A 16,868-nucleotide genomic window follows, 5' to 3' on the forward strand; every position below is an offset into this window, starting at 1 on the left:
GTGTGATGATTTGATCTTATGGAATGAAATGTTTTGAAATTAAGAGTTAATTATGTGTTTAATGTGCATGCTTATTATGATTATTGATATCAGAATAATGCACATTGGTCGAATGATCATGTGGAAAAGGAATAGACTGTGATCTTGAAAGATTAAGAAGTGAATACATGAACCTGTGCCAGAAAGTACTTGAATACGTGAAAGCTTCAATAAATGCCTTAGAGAGGATAATATCGTGTGACGCAATGCGTATGATAACAAGAGTGATAACCTGAGCTACTAGCTAATGAAATCCTAGTATCTCATGATTTAGAAATTATATTGATTCTAATATATTTATTATAATAGTTAACAAAATATAAAATTTATGTCAAAAGAATAAAGCAAGATAGGACCAGCAACCTCTTGTGTTAGTGTGTTATAGCTTACTCAACATATGCCGAATAGAATAAATAAGACTTGTATTGTGACAATCCCTTAGTAATTGCCAGCCAAAGACCAAGTTTTAAGGGTATGATATAATGTAACTTATAGAGAATACAATTATAGGTGTGGTGTCTAGATGATTAACCAAATAATTGCACACAATATATTTACGTTTATTATGGAGTGAAAGTAGAGAGTTAGACACAATGCCTAATCGACAAGAAATTATCCATATACATTACCTGGTAACCATTGTACTCGGTTCCCCTAAACCCCCAAGAACTGATTAGTAAGTGCAAGAATCATAAAAAAAACTATTCTAGGACAAGTCTCCCACACCTTTTTGTTGCACTATATAAGCTGAAATACATCCCTTTTCGTGTAACCTGATGGTTGCCAGGAACACTTCCCTAGTATACACATAAAGCAATGATAGAGACTTCACAGTACCAATATAAAAAATAGATGGAAATACACCCTTCTTAACCAGCATCTTCTAAATCAGAAAATGAGTATTTAATCTATTCTAAAACAAGACATGAGAGTAATATACAAAGCTGAATCGGATTCTCAGCTATTTGAGAAACAAACTAAACCTAAGTGAGGTATTAGTGTCTTACACACTCAATTTAGATATCCCAAAACCTTCATATTACCCCATAAGTCCATAATAAGTCACCATATACAATTAAGGAGTCAAGAAAGCAAACTTATGCACATGACCACCCACGGTTTTGTGAGGGCAGAAAAACACAAATGTGTTGCTGAGTTCTGGACCCTTAGATCATGTTATAGGTCCATCAATAAGAAGTGTTTACATGGATCAAGACTCTCTATAAATACCAGCCCTTAGTCACTCCAAACCCACAACACTTAACACCATTTTGACACTTAAAACCGAATAAAGAAGGGTTACACTTACGACAGTGAAATCTCTAAGGAACAAGAAATAGAGGAGCTTGGGGAGTGTGGATTTTCTGAAGTTATTCAACCCTTATTAGTTCCTTGTCTATAGATAAGTTTAATCTCACACTTAGAGTAAGAAACTTGCCTAGAAAGTGTTATATAGCCAGCGTGTTGTAACCGAATTAAGGGATGGTTCTGGTTCGGTTATCGATTAAGGATGAGAAGGAACAACTTAAATGTTACATGCTAATGATCTTATGGTTAGTGCATGACAACATTTGTTGATTAATGGCCATGTAACCCTAGAAAAGGTTAATCAAAACCCTAAGGTTGATGGTTAATCAAACCACTTCTAGAGAGAGAAAGATGGAAGTCTTGTGTATTGCTATAACTTTAATCTTACCTACATATATTATATGTTGTTAATAGCATCTATTCATGATAATGTTTAAACTAAAATATGGGAAAACCTAAGTCTTGCATAGATGAACTAAACCTATGAGTAGATAAACCTCATATTGAATTGTTAGAAACTATAACACATGCTGAATTTTGTGCCCTAAAGATGCCTAATAGTTGCTAGAATATTTTTGTAAGAAAATATCATGTTTTGTCAAAAGAAGGACCAACAAGTGTATCTATAACCGTTTTCAAGAAGAGTTAAGAAGTGTAATATAATATGACCTTTGAAAGCAAGAAAGCCAAATGGTTAAGTAAGAGTTAGGGTTGTCCAAATCTGGACCCCGACTCTTACTAGCTTAAAGTGTTTTTAAAGAATAAAGTGTGTAACTTGAAATGGACTTTCAACCATAATAATAAGTTAGGGCAACTTCTAAGGGAAAACCTAACATCATATGAAGTTACAAGTGGTTAAATTATGAGGAATGTATTGTCACATAAAGTGAAGTATGTTACTTACAACTAGTATGGTCTAGATTGTGAGAAGTATATATGACACTATAGTAGTGTTATACAAAAGCTTTTAGAAGTCTTAATGGGGAACCATTATTATGTAGGAATCGTGTTGGAAGCACCCAAAGAATTGCCAACTATGTAAATGTGAATGCTATTTGTCATTATGTGTGTATTTACTAAAGTTTCGCGATAAAACGTTAGAACTAACGGGCCTGGAAATGCGTTGGAGGGGGCTGAGACGAATCAGTTAGGTTACGGGCTTATGCTAGAATGAGATGTACTAATTCATATAACATAACATCATGATGAGCTATTTTTATAAAAGAAATAAATATTGTTTACCATGTCAAAACCCACCGACTCCCCAAGTAATTTTTGTTGATGTTTTCAAGCATACTTTTTAGGTGATGCCTAAGGACTATGTGCTTACTTGATATTTTGGAATCCAAGGAGATTATGTGGATTTGCTATGAGATTTTTGTTTATTAATTACTATCTCCGCATGTTAAACTATGAAATAATTTGGTTATTGTATTTTGACAATATTATGTGTTTTGTTTGTAAATCATGTGTTCATGGATCCAACAACTGAACGCCTTGCGATTCCGCCATGGTGGGGAGTTACACTAGGCACTTTTATGGGTGTACGTTAGGCCCTTGTATGAGCGTATTTTAGGCCATTATATGGGTATGTTGGAAAGCGCCTTTGTGACGTGTTTCGGTAATGGCAATTACATATGTGAGTGGTTTCTGTCATAACACGACCATCTAAGTTAAATGGATTGACTAATTATAATGACTTGCTTTAGACCCGGTAAAGGAAAGGTTATGTTTTGTGCTTCGACACGTATGTTGTTGTTGCATTTGTATATAATAACTCTTATGTAATGATAAGCAAAAACTCACTCGGTGCGCACAAGTCTGACTTTTGTGCACATTAGGTTACCATGCATGAGAAATGAATGATTATCCAAGCTTGAAGACCGGCATCCATTTTCCATGAGTTTAGTTTTTATATGTTATGATAATTGGCGTGTTTTCTTATGTCTTTAAGAAAATTTGTAATGATTTTTTGTTGCGTGATTTTTTTTAAAGTTTAAGAACTATAATGTAAAAGTACTTGAACGTGTACAGATCGAAACACCAAGTTTTACAATTTACATGTAACATAATGAGCGGAAAACATTATGAGATAAAGAACGCTAGAAGATTTCACTTTCTAATATACTTTATATTCACTTCAAATAAATCAGTACAATGATATATCAGATCAAGATCAGTACAAGAATGAACTACTAACTAAGATTGGACGGATATGTCCTATATTTATAGACATAGTTATCCGGGCGTAAATGACTTATCCGGCAGATATGTCATATCCGCCGTATAAGTACATATCAGCTAGGATATAACATATACGTCCACTTTACATTTTCAGCCTATTTCATATACAAAGTATAAGATCCTAGCACTAGACATTATGTATTAACAACCCCACCCCTGAATATAGCTAGATCTTGATTTTCTTTAGTCATAAACTGCAAAAACTCTTGCCCTGTATTCTTTACGTGCTTCTTCAAATGAAGGTTTTGTAGAACCTCCTTGACGTGTAGGCCTTGAAACACCGACATGCATAAAATTAAACCTGTTCCACAAAGCTCTTGTCAAATTATCTTTACGTTTTGCTTCGAGCTCAACTTCCTTCCTATCTTATTCCTTCCCAACAGTAATCCAAACTTTTTTCCCAGACTCTTCCACAATGAACTTTGTTAACATAACAAACATTTACAACGCGCTGGAATTGTTCAGCCTGCACCTCACCCTTATCATAATACACTTGAATTTTGTGAGTCTGAAGCACTTCAATATCTTTCTCACAACAATTTATCAACCACATTGGATCTAGAACAACAATAACATCGTATCTCTTGTTTCCTTTGTCCAGGTTGATCACAGCATCCCCCGTTGATTCATCGTAGTACCACCATAAAAAGTATTTATGAAAATTCTGCTCCACTGGATACAACGGTTTGACCTTCAAAGAATCAGGTCTCGAATATCTCAAAGTTTAGACAAAATCCCCTATTTCAGTATCCTTCTTAACTCGAGAAAGATGAAGCTTAGGTTTCTATGGAGTCCAACTCTTGAATCCACACTTGGATTGACGAACTATAAAGTCCATATCTCTGTAATATACCCTTTCTTCGGAGTGTATAACAAATTCTTTTGACATATGTCGAACACATCATGCCATGGTAACGACTTCAATTCGATCAAACTTTCAAAGTACTGCATCCCAAACTGCCTCTTCACAGCAATCTTTCGGATCTTCTTCAAATAAGCAATACTTATACACTTTCCCAAAGCAGTGTTTTTTTTGTGTTTTTGTAGTACTTGACTGGTCTGAGACATTGCTTCTCTGGTTCAACTTGATGATCTTTGAACCAATCATTCTTTCTCTTACTTGTAACATCATCTTCAATTGGTTTTACTAGATTCGTCAAATTCCTGACTTATCATTTCAATCTCTTCATCAAAATCTTCACTGATTTCTCCAAACTCCCGATTATATGGTGTAACATATCTAACAAGTTATTTTTCCAACACCTCTTCCAATACATAATCTTCAGAAGGCATGAAATCATGTTTATCATCATAAACTCCACCCATATCACGTTCAAAATTAAAATTAAATTCATCCTTAGTTACATCAAACATTTTTTCCAGATCAGCTCTAGTCAGAATAATATCTCCCTCTTCAGCATCATAAACCGCACCCCTTTCATTTGAAACATTGTTGTTCCAATCGGATCAACAACATAGACCTCAGTATTTTCAGCACACTTGACACCAGTACTATCATGTGGTATATGGTCACCAGACTTTTGACTTTCTCGAACATCGTCACCACGAGTTTTGCTACCTTTGGAACTTATCAACAAACCAGTTCCACCACCAGTGTCATCATCATCATCCAGATCCTCATAATCATCCCCAACAGACAAATCAAGTTTACCTTTAACTTCCTCATCTTTTTCAACAGTCGCTACCAAATCTAAAGGTTCCACAATCAATGGTTCATTAATTTGTTAAGAGTTTTGCATCATATTTTGGTGCCCAAATGGTAGGAAGTTTTACGCTAATTGGGATCTATTGAGTTTTACGTTTGTTGTGAGTAAACTTTTGGATTTTGAGTCTTTATTGATGTATTGCAGTCTTGTTGACTGTTGTTGCGTTGATTCTTAGTCTATGATCTTTAAAAAATTATGTTATGTCATTTGACTTATCTGATATTTTCAAAAATCATAATTTTTTTGATGTTTTATAAAGAGAAATACATAAGCATATATGTGTTGCCATAATTTTTATAATTTTGTTGAATTATATTTTTAATTTTGTAACGAGAACCATTATACTTCGGTTACTTTAAAAGTTTTTTCTTTTGGGAATACTAAAAATGATTCGCCTTGAAAATCTCCATGTAATAACCGAAAATGGTCTAAAACTTGACCTGAAGAGTGATGGTGCAAAAAGGGATTGGCTTGCTATTCGTACCCCGTCTTCAAAACTTGAGATGGTTGACTCTCTTTTTAAGGTTTATGACATTGAGGATGAAGAATTAATTAAATGGATGTGTTCTTTCTATATTTTAAAAAGATATCAAAACTTTCAAACATGCATATTGGATAGTTTTTATGTTTTCCTTATATTGTTGTATATCAAGTTGTTTCCAGAATCCCCTGCATTGCGCGGGTATCTTACTAAGTTTGTGTAGGTTTGTTGTAGAAGAAAACTGTGTTTTTTTTTAAGTTATGTGAAAATGATTTGACGGCTTGTGGATGTTTGTGGTCGCTCTAATCCTCTTTTGAAGTTAACTTGAAAACCACTTCAAAAGAGCTATCTTTCGATCGAGGCGGTTTATCCTCTTTCGATGGGTTTTCAAGTTTAGGTCGCACTTCGATTGTGGTATGGTAGCGTTCAAAAGATCAAATGGCTACTAGTAATTTGCAAAATAAGCTCTTGCGACACAATTTTCCTTTATTGGTCGGCAAGTTATAAAGCTCATAGGAAAGAAGAAGATATTCAAACCTTCAACTTTAAACAAATATGGAAATTTTTTGCTACACTAATAGCCATATATTTTGAATAAATAAGAAGTGAAATTTGTTCATTAAGATATAGCCATGTGACTAATAGCTAGACTAGTAGTAGATTACTTCGTCCTCAAAATACCCTTCATTCTTATCTTCGTTACTACTCACTCCAAAAACTTTTTGCTGTCAAGTAAAAGCTACCCCAGCACTTATGGTAGTTCATAGGTGATGATGAGGTGTATATTAATACGTTAACTAAATCAGGCAATATTGTCACTTTTAAGAATAAGCATGTTTCGGAAGATTCCATAATAGAAAATGGTCAATGCAAAATATCCAGACCATACACAAACAATGGGTCCCACAATCCTCCCCATCTCTAATAATCTCTCACAATGATAAGGTGTACTGGAAGTATTATAAAATGGGACGATTTATATGTGGCGTCTAATCGGTAAAATATGGGTTTTTGTTTAATGGTGTAATGGTGTTGTAGCTCTTATATGTATATATATAGATATATAGATATAGAGCAATGTTGTAATAAAAAGTAGATTTTTCCTATAAAGTGTAGAAAATATGTTTTCACGATTAGATATAATAAAACACACCGTACAATAAACACACACATATAATATAGTAATAACAATAAACAAACAAACACCATCTGGCGACAACCCCCCCCCCCCCGGTTGTTGTCTTTATTATCGTCCGGGGGGGGGGTTGTTCCATGGCGAAATCTCCCCTAATTGCCGCCCACTACGCATGGACTTATAAACAACCTTTTCATCAAAACGCGTTTATGGATTGTCCACATTTTCACACAAGAGGTGCATAAACCGGTTTAAAACTTAAAACCGGTTTAGATTTGGTCAAAAAAAGTCAAAACCAATTTATTATTGGTTTTGGTTCGGGTTAAAACCGGTTTCTTATCATGTTACAATCGGTTTCGGTTCGGGTTTTGACTGGTTTCGGTTCGGTTAACCGGTTTCGGTGGAAAAAATTACAAACCAGTTCCAAACCTACGGTTTCAATCGGTTCCAAACCAGTTTGTACAGAATCGGTTTTAAATCGATTCGGTTTCGGTTCGTCTTTCGAGTTAGCTAGGTTAACCGTTTTATTTGCCCACCTCTAGTTTCTACTATTAGGCCATGAGGGTTAATTAGAATATGTATTTATACATCAGATTACTTTGTTATTTCTAATTAAAAATACGAATCATATTCATTGATAGAACTGGACAAATTTACAAGTTATATATTCGGTAATGACAAAATGGATCCCTCACGAACTCTTTACAATGTGTATGAATATTTGCACTATTAAATACCGTTACGCCTTTTGTTAATAAGTGATCATGTAAAATCTAAAGTGTTCATAAATAAAAGAATTTCTGTAACGTTACATATCCTCCTATAGATGGTAAACTAATGAGTCACACATTGTGGGCTTATATAAATGTTTTTTTTTATAATCCCAATTTCATTAAAAATCTCGTTAGTTTGTTAAAGTTTAGTTAGTATATATTAGTTAGAAACTTTGTTGGTAAAGTTAGCTCCAAAATTGTAAATAATAATTATTAGTTTGGCAAACGTTGTAATTAGTAAGTAATTAACCGTCGATGGGTATAAATACCATCACCAGCCATCATTTGTAAACATCAGTTCTTGATGAATCATAATACAAAATTGTTTGTTTAATTAAATGTTCTTTGAAGTTTTGATGTCTATTAATTGTTTGGTTACTCGATCGTATCAAGAAAGGGCATCAATGTTGTGATCTATTGGCCTCCAAATAACTTATCATTTTCTTAGTATAATAAATTTAAAATACAAGCACTTATGATAACAATATTTACAAGCTTTGGAAGCTTTTATTTTTCCAATATTACACAAACCATTTACATTAAGTACCTAATTAGTTAGCTTTGATCTATCATTAACTTTGTTGCTGTTTCAACTAATGAATGGATTGAAATCTTGCATCTACTCAATCCAATTGCACCAGAGAAAATATTGAAGCTTTCTAATTCAGATGTTGTTTCTGTAACACCTTCAAGTTCTGCCATCATCCCCAAATTCTTGAATGTCCGAATATTTGTAACGTTGTCCTTCATCATCCAGATCGCGAGTTCAATGACATATCTTCGAATTCGTGGAGTTTTAGCATTCGGGTTCGGGTATTTCCTTAAAATCTGAACTAGTGTAATTGCTAATTCCTCATCATGTATTCGGCTTTCTTTGAACATGGCATTGGTTTCTTCATATGTCATGAAGTTGAACATACGTGCTGCTAATCCCACCATCACTTCTTGTAACTTAATTTCGTCGGAGATCATAATTTCTCCAAGTACCTGCGTGTATATTAATGAGTCCACTACTACAACTAGTTAACGAGCTGTATTATCTATTATACATATTTTTGACTAGAAATGAGTGATAGTATGTGATGCAAAATACCTCTTAAGGGGCATTAACCATTACACATGAGTACATGACTAGCCTATATATCTATACAATAGATATTTATATGATTTATGATATACTTGATGAAAACAATGCCCCAGATACATAACAATAAAATTATTGACTCTAGAGGTCATTTAAAAAGAGAACATTATAAATATGAAGTGTAACCTAAATATATCTAAGCAATAATTGTTATGATTATTGAAACTTAAAATTTCAATTGTAAATGTTGGATTCTAGTATTTTGTTATAGTCTTTTATATGATTTCAAGTTTGCTTACGAACAGTTTATAACCCACATATATTTTTAGCTCGTTTTGATAAATGGATTACATGAATCATTTTTGGCAAGGTTAAATAAGATTAAATTTGTCCGGTTTAGTTATGGTGTCTTGACAAAAATGTATGGGTGGTACTACTTGGTGATATTTCATAGATTACTTACTGTGCAGATGTTATTATACATCTCAGTTCTTCAAAAAAATCATTCCCACAATAAATGCACAAATTCCTCAAAATCCTAGGAGCATTTACTCGTAACAACGTGCTTTCTAACGCGTAACAAAGCCTATGCACGACATTCAGTTTCAGCATACGTTCACAGTTTCGATTGCTTTCGAATGCCAGCATCCCAAGTGCCTCACCAGCTGCAATTCTCACATCATTTTGAGTTTCAAGAACTTCTTCTCTAAAGAAAATATTAAACAATTCTTTTAATACACCTCCAGTCCCACCAATTCGTTCAGTCGCGTCATGTTCCAACGCTAAACACGTTAAAATATCGATCCCAAGTTTTTGTAACCTAGGATAATTCTCACCCGAATGTAACTTATTGTGAACACCAATTCCGAAACTTCTGTTCTAAGTTGTGTGCCAGTAACGCCAGTGGAGCTTACTAGCATTTTCACAACTTGTAACGATCGTTTAACAGTGGAGATTTGGGATTGCGTGGCGCGTTTATCTTTTAACAACCGTTCATCTGCATGCATGAAATCGATGATTTTGCGTAACAACCCTCTTGTGTTGCCAATCTTTCCACAATTATCATGATCACGAGCTAATTTCTTGAGGATTAGAAGTGCTAGCTGATTAAACGCCCAAAAATCATAGTCTCCATGATCTCTTATGAGTTCAGTTTTGTCACCGGAGTTCGGATTGACATGTAATAATGATGATATTGATTCCATAGCTCCTGGGATTCCTGCGACGCGATGTGCGTTTTGCTTTTTACTAATGCCGGTTAAAGCAACACTAGAAAACTATTTATTTTTATTTGAACTCTTTTCTAATTAAACACCAACACTTTATTTCAAAAAATAATTTCTAGCTATGAATGTACACCTATATATATATATATTAATTATTGATTAATAATATATATATAATACCGTATGGCAGAAGAGGAACATCGGAACTTATCCATGTTCGTGATGGTGTCTTTCTGTTAACTCCACCATCGGTTGGAAGATGAAACAATGAGCTCGACGTTATAGGGTGAAAACTACTGACTCCAACGTCGGTGAGTGACCATGTAGCCTGGTGTTGCCATTCCAGCTCATGACTCCTGCTAAAAATCCGGGTACTTTCTACCAAAAGAATAATAGTTACTAACCAGAAGTCTATTTTGTCAATGCTTATAGCGAACCCGCCTAACAGAACCACCGTGGCCCAGATAAACCCTAGGGTTCCTAGCCCGGTTGCTGTATTTTCACGAATAGCGAGCCTTAGAGCGAAGAGGGTTAGTTTCTTTTCTGGTGCTCTTGTGGCTAGTTGCTTTTGCCTTGAAAATGGTATTGTGTTGCTGCTATGTGTTGTTTGGGTACTAGTTTGTGGTTCAAAAATGGTAGTGTTTTTTCTGTGGAATTTAGTGAATCTTTGGGGTGAAAGTTCATGTATTGGGAGATGAACACTTCCTTGGCTCTCCAGGGAAGTTCTTTGATTCATGGTGTGTTTCTAGGGTTAATGAAAGGCTAGAGATATTGTGATGTTTATATATAGTGATAAGAAAATTGAGCTTACTTACAAAGCAAGTTTATCTTTTCATGGGGATTATTAATCAACAAGAATACACTTTTTTCAGTTTGCTTGTTCTTAAAAGCACTAAAAAGGCATCTTCATTTTTGGTTCGTTCGAATGTTATTACTTTGGTCATAAGTATATTTAAATGCCAACATATTTAAATTTGAATTTCATTTTGTTTTTGCCATGCATGTCACAGCTTTGGTCTTAGGTGTTTACTTTCTAAAATTTTCATAAAAACTCATGCGGTAAGTAAAAGAGTTTCTAATTAACATTCATGAAATGTAGATACATAATAATTTGGAACTTTGGTGTCGTAAAGTTCCTATTGTGCCATTTTGCGGCACCTTATTGGTGGTATTTGTTTTGTTTTACTTGTTTTAGTTCAAGTCCGTAACATACGTAACAAAAATCGATCAAAAACTAATTTTGTGTATGTTTTGTTTTGGTTATCGTATCGTAACAAAATGACAGAAACCGATCAGATTCGCGTAAACTCACTGTGTTTTGTTTAAGCTCTAGTACCATAGCAAACGTAAACGAAAACCAACCAAATGCAGAATTTTATTAGTTCCGGTATAGTAACGAACGTTCTGAAAACCAACCGAATTCACGTGGACTGACCACATCAACGACCGGGATCGATAACGGTTGGGTTTTACCAACGATCTACTTTCTGACTAGTGGACATTCTTGAGTTTGGATGGGTGGAGAAAGCATGTTTGTGGGGGACCTTACTGGAGAGACCCCTCTTGTTGGGCTTAGGGACACCGAATTTGTTGCTAGGCAGACCATGTTAAAGACAGAATCAAGAAAATTGCTAAGCACTAGAAGACTTGTATCAAGAATCAACAAGCCTTCATTCATTTTGCTTTTGATACATTTGGGTCTCTTGCTCCCGATGATGTTACGTTTCTGAAAAGAATTCAACGAGTCGTTCACAATAACTCATCTACGCCGAAGAATGATTACTTTATTTTCAGTATGATCGGTTTTGGTATTAAAAAAGAGATAACGGCACAACTTGTTGCTCAATTATCTATCTCTCTATTGTAATTGAATCCTTTTATTTTATTACAAAACTTATGATGAGTTGAGAAACTAAAAAGGTAAGAGTTTAAAACTTTGGAAGCGTCACTAAATAAAGAGAAGGAAAATGAAAAATTGCTCCGAGTTATAAAAGTATTAATATAAACATAATATAAAATTAAATTAAGTATCTAAGAAGTATATTTAAGGCCAATCAAATCCGTTGTTTGAATCCGTCATCATACATAGTGGCTTGAATCACATATATGTTTCGATAATTTGACTGGCATATTTAATTGTGGAGTAAGGTGTGTGGTGACTTGGAAAAGAAATTAATTAAATTGGTGGGAAATTAGCTGGTGGGATAGCAAATATATGTATTAAAGTTGAATGTCTCATGTCACACTCCTACGTTTTGAGCAACTCTAAAAATATATATAATATTTTTAACACACATTTGCATGGTACCCAAGAAATATAAAAGAAGTTGGTTTACTTAAAAGTTTTTATTAAATTCGCATATGATATACTAAGAGTCTGTTTGGTATGAGTTAAAAAAATAAATAAAGGAATGGAATGAACGTGATAATGGAACGGACAAATGAATAAAATAAATAATACCATTTCATTGTCATGTTTGGTTACCATATAAAAATGACATGATTCTTTACTTTTTTATTATTATTATAATTATTCACCAATGATAATAATTATTATCATTAGTGAATATTATTATTAGTAAATAATACTAATAAACATACTCGTAAAAACGTTGAATAATAATAATTAATAATATTATTATTCACAATAACTAGTTTTTTAAGACCCACGCCTTACAACTAGATTATATAACCAAACAAACATACTCTTAAAAACGTTGAATCACACATGTACGTTGTGAAATGTTAACTTTTCAAAATTTAAATATAATAGTAATTCTAATATAATAATAGTTATATTATAATATGCAAACTAATAATAATCTTTAAATACTATTAAAGCAAAACCAATTGTTCACATGTCCTTCTACTAGTCTGTCCACATATACATCCCAGTCACTAAGTTTCCATTTTCAGATTGTCTATTATGCTGCCACGTGTCCTCTTAATACAATCACCTTATACTTAAACATTAACAATTCATATTTTTTACCCTAAACATATTTTTCTCTCTTTCTCTATTAGCCGGATCTCCTTTCACCCTCTCATATATTCCGACTACTCTAGATCTAGATTTGTATTAATCGTTTTCCGGTAAGTTTATATTTTATAATAAACTTCCGATTGTTGATATATGTATTTCCGGCAACATTATATTTTCTTCCGGTTATTGTTTCCTCTAAACTTTTTATCTTTATTTTCATTGTTAACTGATTTTATTAAAATCAGTTTAAGTTGTAAATAATAAACGGCAATGAAGCTAATATGTGGACGTATTTACGTTTTTTCGATAAGTTTTTCCGGTTAGTTTTTCCGTTAAGTTTTTCCGGTTAGTTTTTCCGTTAAGTTTTTCCGGTTATGTGTTATACCTATAACAATGGTTGTTTTATATTTATTTGAAGTTTTATATTTTCTTTCCTCTCATATATTCCGGCTAATATAGATCTAGATTTGTATTAATCGTTTTCCGGTAAGTTTATATTTAATAATAAATTTCTGAAGTATATTTAAGGCCGTTGTTTGAATCCGTTGTTTGAATCCGTTGTTTGAATCAAGAAGTATATTTAAGGCCAATCATATCCGTTGTTTGAATCCGTCATCACACATAGTGGCTTGAATCACATATATGTTTCGATAATTTGACTGGCATATTTAATTGTGGAGTAAGGTGTGTGGTGACACGGAAAAGAAATTAATTAAATTGGTGGGAAATTAGCTGGTGGGATAGCAAATATATGTATTAAAGTTGAATGTCTCATGTCACACTCCTGCGTTTTGAGCAACTCTAAAAATATATATAATATTTTTAACACACATTTGCATGGTACCCAAGAAATATAAAAGAAGTTGGTTTACTTAAAAGTTTTTATTAAATTCGCATATGAAATACTAAGAGTCTGTTTGGTATGAGTTAATAAAATAAATAAAGGAATGGAATGAACGTGATAATGGAACGGACAAATGAATAAAATAAATAATACCATTTCATTGTCATGTTTGGTTACCATATAAAAATGACATGATTCTTTACTTTTTTATTATTATTATTATAATTATTCATCAAAGATAATAATTGTTATCATTAGTGAATATTATTATTAGTAAATAATACTAATAAACATACTCGTAAAAACGTTGAATAATAATAATTAATAATATTATTATTCACAATAACTAGTTTTTTAAGACCCAAGCCTTACAACTAGATTATATAACCAAACAAACATACTCTTAAAAACGTTGAATCACACACGTACGTTTTGAAATGTTAACTTTTCAAAATTTAAATATAATAGTAATTCTAATATAATAATAGTTATATTATAATATGCAAAACTAATAATAATCTTTAAATACTATTAAAGCAAAACCAATTGTTCACATGTCCTTCTACTAGTCTGTCCACATATACATCCCAGTCACTAAGTTTCCATTTTCAGATTGTCTATTATGCTGTCACGTGTCCTCTTAATACAATCACCTTATATTTAAACATTAACAATTCATATTTTTTATCCTAAACATATTTTTCTCTCTTTCTCTATTAGCCGGATCTCCTTTCACCCTCTCATATATTCCGACTACTCTAGATCTAGATTTGTATTAATCGTTCTCCGGTAAGTTTATATTTTATAATAAACTTCCGATTGTTGATATATGTATTTCCGGCAACATTATATTTTATTCCGGTTATTGTTTCCTCTAAACTTTTTATCTTTATTTTCATTGTTAACTGATTTTATTAAAATCAGTTTAAGTTGTAAATCAAAAACGGCAATGAAGCTAATATATGGACGTATTTACGTTTTTTCGATAAGTTTTTCCGGTTAGTTTTTCCGTTAAGTTTTTCCGGTTATGTGTTATACCTATAACAATGGTTGTTTTATATTTATTTGAAGTTTTATATTTTCTTTCCTCTCATATATTCCGGCTAATATAGATCTAGATTTGTATTAATCGTTTTCCGGTAAGTTTATATTTAATAATAAATTTCTGATTTTTGATATATGTATTTCCGACAACGTTATATTTTCTTTCGGTTATTGTTTCCTCTAACATTTTTATCTTTATTTTCATTGTTATCTGATTTTATTAAAATCAGTTTAGGTTGTAAATAATAAACGGCAATGAAGCTAATATGTGGACATATTTACGTGTTTTCGGTAAGTTTTTCCGTTAAGTTTTTCCGGTTATGTGTTATACCTATAACAATGGTTGTTTTATTTATTTGAAGTTTTATATTTTTCTTTCCTGTTTTTTTTTTGTTTTACATGTTGTTCTTCTAGGTTCTAAATAAAAATCACCTTCAACCATGGACAATATCATTATTTCCTTTTTCTGGTAAAACACATTTAAATTATCCGGTTATAAATTATAATTATAATCTTCTATAATATCAATGTTATAACAAAACTTTATTATTTCAGATTATTTACCCGATTGATTTACGGAATATTTCAGTTTACCTTCTAAATCTAAATTTGAGATACCATGGTTATTATCATTATATTGTTTTTTCCGGTAAGACATTCAATTTTCCCGATTATAAATTAAATATCAAATTTTCCATAATATAAACATTATTATTCTACTTTATAATTTCAGGTTAATGCCCCAACTGATACAAGCTAATTTTCATGGATTGAGCATTACTTTATAAGATTTATATTTTTAATATTGATGTATATTTCTTTTTTGAATATTCAATTATATTCATTATTTGTAGATAAAATAATATATTGATGAATATCGTAGATACCTTAATGTATATTTTTTTTTCCGGCGTACCTTAGTATACATAAATTACACATTTAAGTATCTCATTAATACAATTTATTAAGTTTGACTATCCTTATTTGTTTAAATAACTAATAAGGATAGTCAAACTCAATAAATTGTATTAATGGTTTTAATACAATTTAATTAACATATTTGAACTCCTTTTAAATTCGAAATTTGACCAACTTTCAACAAAATTTTAAAGGTTTTCATACTCTCCATAATTTTAAACTCATTTCAAAATCTTTCCATAATTTTTTGAAGTTTTCAAATTAACCGATTTGATTTTCATTTTTGTAATTATTTCTAAATTAATAAGTTATATTAGTAAAATTAGAACAGATTTGATTATAATTTTTGTGATTTGGCATTTATTAGAATATGTTATCATTTTAATATTAAAAAAACTGACTGTCAAACTAAAAATACTTGCCGTAATTGTAATGTAATCTTACTTTAATTTACGAATATTAATTATTAATTAATACTAAAATAATAACCGGTCGTGTGGGCAACCAACCAAGTTAGTATTCAAGAAGACATGAAGACATGAAGATCCCTGCGAGTGAGCATAAATGAAGGCTTGAAGGTGAGAGCGTGGAGCTTGTTTGAGGCCACCAAGTGACTTGTGTAACAAACAGACATGATCTGGGTGTTCGGGATCGATGAAGCCTTCTAACTGTTTTCAACTCATGTGTTCTTACAAGATCCCCTTGTAGAAATCAAGTTGACGAAGTGGCCATTGCTTTATAACAACAAGTGAGAGATCCACTCGAATGGTTTTGGACTTGACGACAAGGTTGAATGCTTCAGTAATGTGAATGCTAGGTTGTTGGTGAATTCATTTAGCTACAGTTCGAGCCATGTAGTGAGTGATGCTTCCATATACCCACTTACAATCAATAACATTAGTTTATGAGCACGAGACATGTGTTCAAGTACCATTTTTGCAGGTGCTGAAAATTCCTTAGCCATGGCTTTACACCACTACAGATGTAAATTGGAATTAGTGAAGCCAGTCATCTCAGTTGTTATTTTTGAAGGAATAAAAACAAGATTGGCAAAATGACTAT

At 32.3% G+C, this 16,868-nt stretch overlaps 1 pseudogene; it reads right to left on the minus strand.

The window, feature by feature from the left end:
* Positions 1-8,241: 8,241 nt before the first annotated feature.
* Positions 8,242-10,232, minus strand: LOC143583600 (uncharacterized; annotated as a pseudogene).
* Positions 10,233-16,868: the final 6,636 nt, after the last annotated feature.

The sequence above is a fragment of the Bidens hawaiensis genome, unplaced genomic scaffold (assembly GCF_021521415.1).
Source record: "Bidens hawaiensis isolate Kalapana, Puna unplaced genomic scaffold, B.hawaiensis_p1.1 tig00032463_1, whole genome shotgun sequence".
NCBI classification, from domain to species: Eukaryota; Viridiplantae; Streptophyta; class Magnoliopsida; order Asterales; family Asteraceae; genus Bidens; species Bidens hawaiensis.